This window comes from Vitis vinifera, chromosome 19 (assembly GCF_030704535.1).
Source record: "Vitis vinifera cultivar Pinot Noir 40024 chromosome 19, ASM3070453v1".
Taxonomy (NCBI): domain Eukaryota; kingdom Viridiplantae; phylum Streptophyta; class Magnoliopsida; order Vitales; family Vitaceae; genus Vitis; species Vitis vinifera.
The window spans coordinates 23,848,233-23,859,370 of record NC_081823.1 but is presented as its reverse complement, the minus strand read 5'-3'; the positions used below and the strand labels follow the sequence as shown (position 1 = coordinate 23,859,370).

The 11,138-nt window shown below is 34.4% G+C and overlaps 1 pseudogene; it reads left to right on the top strand.

The window, feature by feature from the left end:
- Positions 1 to 1,437: 1,437 nt before the first annotated feature.
- LOC100259343 (putative disease resistance protein RGA4) lies at positions 1,438 to 10,820 on the top strand (annotated as a pseudogene).
- Positions 10,821 to 11,138: the final 318 nt, after the last annotated feature.

Here is an 11,138-nt window from a genome sequence, read left to right as displayed (position 1 = left end):
GGCGCCACTGCAGGCGCCATTGGAGGAACCGTTTGCAAGTGTTGTTTCCTCCTTGAGGCTCCAGTCCATTGTAGGCGCCATTAGAGGCGCCGTTTGTAGCGTCGTTCCAGGTGCTGCAAGTGCCATGTTAGGCACACTCCAAAAGCGCCAATTCAAGCGCTGTTTAGGCGCTACACCAGGTGCTATTTAAGGCTGGCCTCAGCCACCATTCAAGCGCCGTTTAGGCGCCATAGGAGACGCCCTTGGAAGCGTCATTCAGGTGTCGTTCACAGCAACCGGAGGGCACCCGTGAGGCTCTTCCTATGGCTGCAGGTTGTCTCGGTGTGGTGCAGCCGATGTCGATGCAGGAATTTGTGAATTTGTGATTTATTATAGACTCGGTTATAGCAGCCCCATTTTAACATCTTAGTAATAAGGATTATATGTCTATTTTAATATTTGAAACATAGGTTCATTGGTCATGTGAACCTTCTTTATATGCATGTGCACTGTGCTCTCTTTTTATTGAAGTTCTAGAGGATACTGAACATTATCCCATTCACATGAATGTTTCAAAATTGTTGAGCTTTGAATATACTGTACATATATCACAAACACGTCATTCACTCTAGACATATTAGGAGAATGATATCCAAAGATTCTTTTATGTTGTTATCACCCGTATAATTTCATCTTGTGAATATTTTATCTAAAGACAATTTATAAATGTAAGGTTAACTAGTTTAGATAGTTGCCAAAGTAACCTAAATTAGTGAGTCTTGTATTTATTAAATTGCATAAAAGAATAAATGGAGACTTGTAAAATTCTTAATAATTCTCTTTATAATTAGGAGAATGAGACTAACCCAAAGGAGAGCCAATTTATGCTAATTATTAATTAATGCTTTTATTTTGTGTTGCTTAGAAAGGTAAAATGGATACCCAAAGGTAACATATAAATGACACAAAATAGTAAAGCATTTTAAGCTCCCTCCAAGTGAACATTGGATATGTTAAAATTTACCCAAAGGAGAATTTTAACGATATCAATAGTTCATTGTTATTTATTTTATACTTGAGGCCTTATTGTGAGCATTGTTCTATTTTGTACAGTTCCCACTTCGTTACACTCTCTTGCATTTGGAATGACTGTTTTTGATGGGTCGAACTTTTCTGAATGGTATGAAAGGGTTCAATTTTCACTGGGCGTATTGGATCTTGACCTGGCTTTAATAACTGATAAACCTCCTGAAGCTACGGATGACAATACTCCGAAGCAGGTGCAACAATCAAAAGCCTGGGCAAAATCAAACAGACTCAGTCTGATGTTTATGAGAATGACTATTGCCAATAATATCAAGACCTCTCTCCCTCAAACCGAGTTTGCCTCGGAATTTCTGAAATCTATTGAGGAGCGCTTCAAACGCGCTGATAATTAAGTCCCTTGCAGGCACATTGATGGCTGAATTGACCACCATGAAATATGATGGTCGGAAAGGTATTCAGCAACATATTTTAAACATGACTGAAAAGGCTGCAAAGCTTAAGGCACTAGGCATGAGTATGGATGAGTCCTTCTTGGTACAGTTTGTCCTTAACTCACTTCCATCACAATTTGCTCCATTCAAAATCCACTATAATACTAACAGCGATCAATGGAACTTGAATGAGCTCACCAGTAAATGCATACAAGAGAAAGTGAGATTAAGACAAGAAGGACATAATCTTGCCCTTACTGTAACTCATGGAGTCACGAAGAAGAAAGGAAAATTTAGAAAATTAAAGAAGTTTCCACCTAAGAAAAGTGGACCTGGGGAAGGTAGTCAGAGTCATGATGGAAAATTCACAGTAAGTTGCTACTTTTGTGGCAAGAAAGGGCATGTGAAGAAAGACCATAACAAGCGCAAGGCTTGGTTCGAAAAGAGAGGTATAAATCTTTCTTTTGTATGTTATGAATCCAATTTTGCTGAAGTTCCTTCAAATACTTGGTGGATTGATTCTGGAGCCACAACTCATGTGACTAATTTAATGCAGGGATTCCTTACAACCAGGAAACCAAAGGAAAGTGAAAAGTTACTCTATATGGGAAACCATATCAAGGTTGAAGTGGTAGCTATTGGTACCTATCGCTTACTATTAGAGACGGGTCATCGGATGGATCTTTTAAACACTTTTTATGTACCTTCTATTTCTAGGAATTTAGTTTCCTTGTCCAAATTAGATGCTACTGGATATTCTATTTTATTCAGTTTTGGACAATTAAGTTTGTTGTTAAATTCTGTTACAGTTGGTTATGGTATTTTATATGATGGTTTATATAAAATTTCCTTGAATCGTGAATTTGCACAAGCTTTGATAACCCTGCATTCAAATGTTGGTTCAAAATGTGGCTTAATTAATGAAAATTCTTCAATCTTGTGGCACAGAAGACTAGGGCACATCTCTAGAGAAAGAATTGAGAGATTAGTGAAGGAAGGAATTTTACAAAATCTTAACTTCACTGATTTTCATGTATGCGTGGATTGCATAAAGAGAAAGCAAACTAAACATACAAAGAAAAGTACCACAAGAAGTAATGAGCTTCTTAAGATAATTCATACGGATATTTGTGGACCACTCTCTGTTCCATGTTTTACAAGAGAGAAATATTTTATCACCTTTATAGATGATCTATCTCGTTACGGTTATGTTTATCTAATGCATGAAAAGTCTCAAGCCATTGACATATTCAAGATGTTCATAACAGAGGTTGAGAGACAATTAGCTAAAAAGATTAAAATTGTGAGATCATATCAAGGTGGTGAATATTATGGCAGATATGATGAATCAGGACAAAATCCTGGTCCTTTTGCCAAATTCTTTGAAAAGCGTGGCATTCGTGCTCAGTACACAATGCCTGGTACGCCACAACAGAATGGCGTTGCTGAAATGCGTAATCGTACATTAATGGAAATGGTTAGGAGTATGATGAGTTATTCTTCTGTACCTATTTCATTGTGGGGTGAAGCCTTAAAAACCGCAATGTATATCTTGAATAGAGTTCCTAGTAAGGCAGTTCCAAAAACTTCTTTCGAGTTATAGACTAGTAGGAAACTTAGTTTGAGACATATACATATATGGGGTTGTCCAGCGGAGGCAAGAATCTATAATCCACATGAGAAAAAGCTTGATTCGAGAACGATATCTGGATATTTCATTGGTTATCCAGATAAATCGAAAGGGTGCAAATTTTACTGTCCTAACCACAGTGTGAGAATAGTTGAAACCGATAATGCCAGATTCTTAGAGAATGGCGAAATTAGTGGGAGTAATGAACCAAGAAAGGTAGATATTGAGGAGATAAGAGTGGATATCCCACCACTTTTTTTACCTTAAGAAATTATTGCCCCTCATCCTGTTCAACAAGTTGAGGAACATGAGCAACATAATAGAGATGGTTCATTACCACCAGAAAATATTGCCATTGAAAATGCTGTAGAGCCACCACAACTGGCACCTTTGAGGAGATCTCAAAGAGAAAAGAGACTTGCCATTACAAATGATTATGTGGCATATCTACAGGAATCTGATTTTGATATTGGGATAAGGGAGGATCCGGTTTCATTTTCACAAGCCATGGAAAGTGATGATTCTAGTAAATGGATGGAAGCTATGAATGAAGAGTTGAAATCTATGGCCCATAACAGTGTCTGGGATCTCATCAAATTGCCTGATAGTTGTAAACCCGTCAGTTGTAAATGGGTCTTTAAGACAAAGCGTGACGCTAAAGGCAATATCGAACGATTTAAGGCCAAACTTGTGGCCAAAGGTTTCACTCAAAAGGAAGGTATCGATTACAGAGATACCTTCTCTCCAGTTTCCAAGAAAGATTCGCTTAGAATCATCATGGTACTTGTAGCTCATTTTGATTTAGAGTTACATCAAATGGATGTGAAAACTGCATTCTTAAATGGGAATTTGGATGAAGATATCTATATGGAACAACTTGAAAGGTTCGCAAAGAAAGGAAATGAACACCTAGTTTGCAAATTAAAGAAATCCATTTACAATCTTAAACAAGCTTCCAGACAATGGTATATTAAGTTCAATAATACCATTACATCTTTCCGATTTAAAGAGAACATTGTTGATTAGTGTATATATCTGAAAGTTAGTGGGAGCAAGTTTATATTTCTGATACTGTATGTGGATGATATTTTGCTTGCTAGCAGTGATCTTGGTTTATTACGTGAAACCAAGGAACATCTCTCTAAAAACTTTCATATGGTTGATATGGGTGAGGCAAACTATGTTATTGGCATCGAGATCTTTAGGGATTGATCTCGAGGAGTGCTAGGTTTATCTCAGAAAGGATATATTGATCGAGTTTTAGAGAGATTTAATATGCAATCATGTTCATCAGGTATTGCACCTATATTGAAAGGTGACAAATTAAGTAAAATGCAGTGCCCAAGGAATAACATGGAAAGGGAGCAAATGAAGAAAATTCCTTATGCATCAGCTGTGGGGAGTTTGATGTACGCTCAAACATGTACAAGACCGGATATCAGCTTTGTTGTAGGCATGTTAAGAAGATACCAAAGTGATCCAAGATTCGAACACTGGAAAGCTGCAAAGAAGGTGATGAGGTACTTACAAGGGACAAAGGATTATATGCTCACATATAAAAGATCAGAACAATTAGAGATTGTCGGCTACTCAGATTCTGATTATGGTGGTTGTCTCGATAGCTTAAATTCAACTTCAAGATTTGTCTTTATGCTGGCAAATGGGACAATATCGTGGAAGAGTGAAAAACAATCAATTATTGCTTAATCCACGATGGAGGCCGAGTTTGTTGCTTGTTTTGAAGCTTCAAGTCATGCTTTATGGTTGCGGAATTTTATCTCAGGCCTTGGTGTTGTTGACTCTATTGCTAAACCTTTGAGAATATATTGTGATAATACCATAGCTGTTTTCTTCTCTAAGAATGGAAAATTTTCTAGTGGATTGAAACACATGAATTTAAAGTATTTAGTTGTTAAAGAAAGAGTCCAAAAACAACAAGTGTCAATTAAAAATATTAGGACCCCACTTATGGTTGCTAATCCATTAACTAAAGGATTACCTCCAAAGGCATATTTGGAACATGTTATGAGGATGGGCCTTTTGATTAATCCATAATATGTATGATAATGAATGGTGGTTATGTAATTGACAATTTGCGCATTAAAGATTGTTTCTGTTTATTCTTGTTTTCAATTATGGGTGCACGTTTTATTGTTTGATAAACAAGAATTGTCATGACAAGACAAATTACAGGGGCTGTTTGGCATTAAGGACTGGGTTAGTAAGGGTTATTGATGTGTGGTGCATGGAAGGAAACATGACATTATGGTTATGTGACCGCCATGACTCGCATTTATGATCTAAACTGATTTAGTATTATGGTATATGATTTTGGACGTATTGGCTAAGTTTATTGAAATCGTGATCACGTGTCAAATTTATTTTCCAATATATATTTTATATATGAAAGTAAATATATTATAGTTTTCATAATCGGTTTAGTGGGCCAAGTGGGAGAATGTTATTTTCACGTTAAAATTAAGTGGGTGGCCCACTAACCTAGTATTTTAATTATTTTATCCACTTATAAGTTTTTAGCCAATTAAAAGAATGCCCAAATTGTTAATAACTGTTATAAGGATATTTACCCTTTGATGGAGTGGGTAAATTTTAAATAATAATAATAATATTAATAGGAATAAAACAGTTATTCGAATAACACATTCAGAACGGTTTTGAACGTGTATTCTTGGCCCTCTTCTCCTATCAATAAAAGAGATATACAGAAACCCTTTTCGAGGAGTGAGTTCTCTTCCATCAATTACAAAAATAATTCTGTGTATTAAAGTTTTATAAGGAGAAGAAAAGATCAATGATTTAAGATTTATAAATTGAAGGGGATCTCTCGATTTAACATGGCTGCGTGTTCTTCAAACGGTATGTAATCAATTCTTAATTTTTAGATATGGGTTGAATTCAATGATCTTGAATTTTGTGTGTTAATTTCCACGTTAAATACTAACAAATACTCCATACCTATTCCATTTCCTCTACACAATCCACTTGAAAGCTTTCTAAATCTCGTACTAATTGCATCTTAATTTTTCTTATTTCTTTTAAAATTTTATAATTTTGAGGCTTGTGCCGAAGCTTCAGATCTATTCCAAATCAAACATTAGCAACAATTCCAGGTATGTTAGTGAATTAGTACTATTACAAATTATGATTATGGTTCAATTTAAGTATTAATTCTAATTGTTCAAGTACTTCAATTTTAAAATTAGATTTATTTCAAATTGAAATTCATTGTTTGTGTTTTATTATTATTATAATTTTAATTATAATAATTAATAATATTTTGTTTGAAATTAATTATGACAAAATTAATTTAATTTTATAAATATATAAATAAATTTAAATTTTTCTTAATTATTGATATGATACCATGGACCAATCCATTAAAGTTTTCTGACAATTATTTCTAAAATTACTAAGCTCTTTCAAGAATTCAAACATAAATCTCACTTGATTTAAAAATCATTTGCTTATTCAAAAATTTGAAAAATTATGCTTTTTGAAAATTTATGCTTATATAGAGAAAAATTAAAAATGATAGTTATATAGAGAGAAAAAACTAGCATAATAATTCTTGATTAGTTTTATTATAAGAAATTAGATATTATTTGGTTTAATATTTTAATTCTACATTATTTTTAAAAATTATTAGACTCGTTAAAAAATCTTATATATCAACTCACACTTGATTTGGAGTCATTTGTCTAGTGATTTTTTTTTAAATATAATTATATGGAGAAGAGAATTTGACAGTCATTCTAGCCCAATTTGGGAATTATGATATTAATTCCCTTAATTTTTTAGTTTCAAACCATTTTTAAAAATTATTAAACATGTTAATAAATCCAAAGCATTAAGGTTGCTCAATCCCAAATTTGTATGCCTAGTGAGAAAATTCCATGAAACTTTAATTGGGACTAATAATCATATGGCTGTGTTATTATTTGTTTATGCATGTACTAACCCTTATCAAAATATGCATTATCCCATGTTTGGAACTACTATAACCATTGAATGACTTATAGTTCCCTTAATAAGTTCACCAACTTTCTTGAGTTTTGTCAATAGGTTAAAAAGCTTAAAAATCAAATAAAAGTTAATGCATTAGATTTAATAACTTTTAAAAATAATTTAAAACTGAAAAAACTTGAATTAATTAATATTTAAATCTCTTAAATTGAAACTAGTCTAAAATAATTATGTCTAAAATTTCCAACACAACAAATATATTGGTTTAATAGTTAGATATAGTGTATCATTTATGCTTCAATATATGTATTATTACCTGTTTTTATAGTTTTTTCTAATATGTTTATGAGTTTTGATGAATTTTCATTGATGTTTTTTTGAAATATGATATGATAATTTTACATTTCTAGTATTTTAGTATATTTTTAATATTTGAATAAAGCAAATGGCACGCACTTGGTGCTCTTAAAATATTAATTCCCCTTAACGGGAAAAAAGTTGGTCACAGGCTCTTTATAATTTCCACTTGCATGCATGGGAGTTCGCCCCTTGTCCACCTAATCCACAACCCCCTATTTGACTACCTTGCCTCCTATCCTCGTTCTCCTCAAATTTTCTATCTTTTATCATCATTAAAAGTTGATTTAGGTGTGTTTGACTCATCGAAATAAGAATGAAATTAAAGTCCTAATGATTTCATAACAATAATTTTTTCATTTAAAACACATTATTTTAATTGATTCCATGTGAATTCCAGTTGTTTTTCACTTGTTTATTCTCTCCCTTATATTGCTCTCATTTCACATGTTCATTTTTATACTTTCTAGGCCAACTACATTTTGGTTTCTTTCAAATATGTAACACCATTGATCTTATGTTATACGTATTTTGGTGTTCCAAAGGAGCTCAGAAAGCTGGAGGAGAAACTGGACACCATCAAAGCTGTACTTCTTGATGCTGAGGAGAAGCAGGAGGAAAGCCATGCGGTAAAAGCTTGGGTGAGGAGGCTCAAAGACTTTGTGTATGATGCTGATGACATGTTGGATGACTTTGCAACCCATCAGCTGTAACGAGGAGGAGTAGCAAGGAAGGTCAATGACTTCTTCTCATCTTCAAATCACGTTGTATTTCGTTCTAAGATGAACAATAAAGTCAAGGATATCACAGAACGGGTAGATGATATTGCAAAAGAAATCCCTCTGCTGAATCTTATTCAACGGGACATAACTCAGAGGGGAATGGAGAGTAGTAGGAGAGACATGCTCACTCACATGTATTAACATTTGAAATAGTAGGAAGAGATGAAGACAAAGAGGAGATTGTAAAGTTGTTGTTGTCATCTGATAATCAAGAAAATTTTTCCATGGTTGCCATTGTTGGCATTGGAGGGTTGGGTAAGACCACCCTTGCTCAATTGGTTTATAACAATGAGAGAGTAGTACAATATTTTGAACCTAGAATATGGGTTTGTGTTTCTAATAATTTTGATGTAAAGTCATTGGTTAAGAAATCTTAAAAGAAGTATGCAAGGAAGATGTAGATTGGAGTTGAATGGTCTAAAAAATCTCCTCCATGAAAAATTAAGTCAAAAGAGATGCTTGCTAGTACAAGACTATGTTTGGAATGAAAGCTTTGACAAATGGGATCAATTGAGAATTTTGTTGATGGTCGTTGGAAATGAGAGTAAAATTGTAGTGACAACTCGAAATTATAAGGTTCCATCGATCATGGGAATTGATTCTGCATTTGTTTTGAAAGAAACTCAATCTTGGGATTTATTTTCAAAAATAGCATTTAGGGAAGGACAAGAAAAAGTTCATCAAACTTTGTAGAAATTGGAAAAGAAATTGTAAACTAGTGTAATGGAGTTCCACTTGTCATTAAAACATTAGGAACAATATTGTGCTTGAAAACTGAAGAAAGTCAATGGTTGTCCATAAAAAATAATGAAAAATTGTTGTCACTTGGAGTTGGAAATGATAATGTTTTATCAGTATTAAAGCTAAGCTATGATAATCTACCAATACATTTGAAACAATGTTTTATTTTTTGTGCATCATTTCCAAAAGACTATGAAATTGAGAAAAAACTATTGGTACAGTTATGGATAGCGCAAGGCTATATTTTAGATGAGGATGTAGGGAATGAATATTTTGAGGAATTATTGTCAAGATCATTGTTGGAGGAGTTTGAAAAGGATGCTTATAATAATATATTAAGTTTTAAAATGCATGATCTTATCCATGATCTTGCACAATCAGTTATAGGATCTGAGGTCCTTACTTTAAATGATGATGTGAAGGAGATCTCAAAAGATTCTCCATGTTTCATTATTTGGACCAAATCTCAAGTTGACGGCTTTGAAGCTGAAACACATAAGGACCCTTTTAAGTATTAAAAGATCTAATCAATATGATAGTAAAGAGAATGTAATTTTTAGTTCAACCTTTTCAAGTTCAAGTTTTAAGGGTTTACGTGTGTTGGGCCTAAATCATTTCTATTTAAATTCAATACCAAAGTGTCTAGACCAATTGACTCATCTAAGATATCTCGATCTCTCCAAAAATAAATTTGAGATACTCCCAAATATTATTACAAAGTTAAAAAATTTGCAAATATTAAAGCTTGCTCTATGCTTTAAATTAAAAGAATTTCCCAAAGATATAAGAGAATTGATCAATCTTAGGCACTTAGAGAATAATGGGTGTTGTGGTGTGACTCATATGCCATGTGGAATAGGAGAGTTGACTTTGCTTCAAACCCTACGGGTATTCATTGTTGGAAATAGGAGAGGGGGATTAAGGGATGATCATGAAATTGGTAGATTGAGTGAATTGAAAGGGCTTAACAATCTCAAAGGAGAACTAAGGATTGAAAATCTCCAAAATGTGAGGGATGTCGTGGTAGAATCCAGGAAAGCAAATTTAAAGGAGAAAAAATATGTTCAATATTTAAGATTAGAATGGTGGTACCGAGGAGCCCAATCGAGTGAAGATTTCGAATCACTGATGGAAGGCCTGCAGCCACATCCAAACCTAAAAGGTTATGGTGGAATGAGGTTTCCTAGTTGGATGATGAATGGTGGGTTGAGTGCCATGCTACCTAACCTCATCACAATTAATTTGGAAGGATGTTCAAGATGCCACACTCTGCCATGCTTCGTTTGACTTCCGCACCTCAAGTCTCTACAGCTTGATTATTTAGAAAATGTGGAGTACATGGAGGAGTGTTCATCAAAAGGGCCATTCTTCCCATCTCTTGAAAACCTCAATGTCAATCAAATGCCAAAGTTAAAGGAGTTGTGGAAGAGGGACTTACCTCCAACACACCCACCTTTTTCATTTCCTTTGTCTTTCGCGATTACAGATCACGTATTGCCATGACTTGGCATCTTTGGAACTGCCTCCATCTTCTCTTCTTTCTAGAATAGAAATCACTTCTTGCCCTCAGTTGACATCCTTCTACTGCCACCATTTCCTCTTCTTTCACAATTAGGTATCGAATATTGTGGTGACTTGGCATTCTTGGAACTACATTCATCTCCTCTTCTTTCTGGGTTAGAGATCCGACAATGCTGCAAGCTGGCATCCTTACTACTGCATTCATCTTCTCTTCTTACACATTTAGAGATCAACTTTTGTGATGAGTTGACATCCTTGGAATTGCGTTCATCTCCTCTTCTTTCTAAGTTAAAGATCAACGGTTGGGCCAAGTTGACATCCTTGCAAGTGTCTTCATTACCTTCTTAAGACTCTATACCTGCATAACGAGAGAACTGAGGTATTACGGCAGTTAGTTCTTGTCTCACAATCTTCGTTGGAGATGCTATGTATTAACAACATGGCTGATATGACATCTCTCCCAGATGAGCTGCTTCAACATGTTTCAACTCTTCAATGTCTCACAATTGAACACTGTTGTCATTTGGCAGCATTACCACACTGGATATGCTTCCTCACCTCACTTACACAACTTAATATATATTATTGTAAGCACCTAACAGAAAAATGTCGAGCGGAAATAGGTGAAGACTGGCCCAAGATTGCTCATATCCCACATATTCGTGT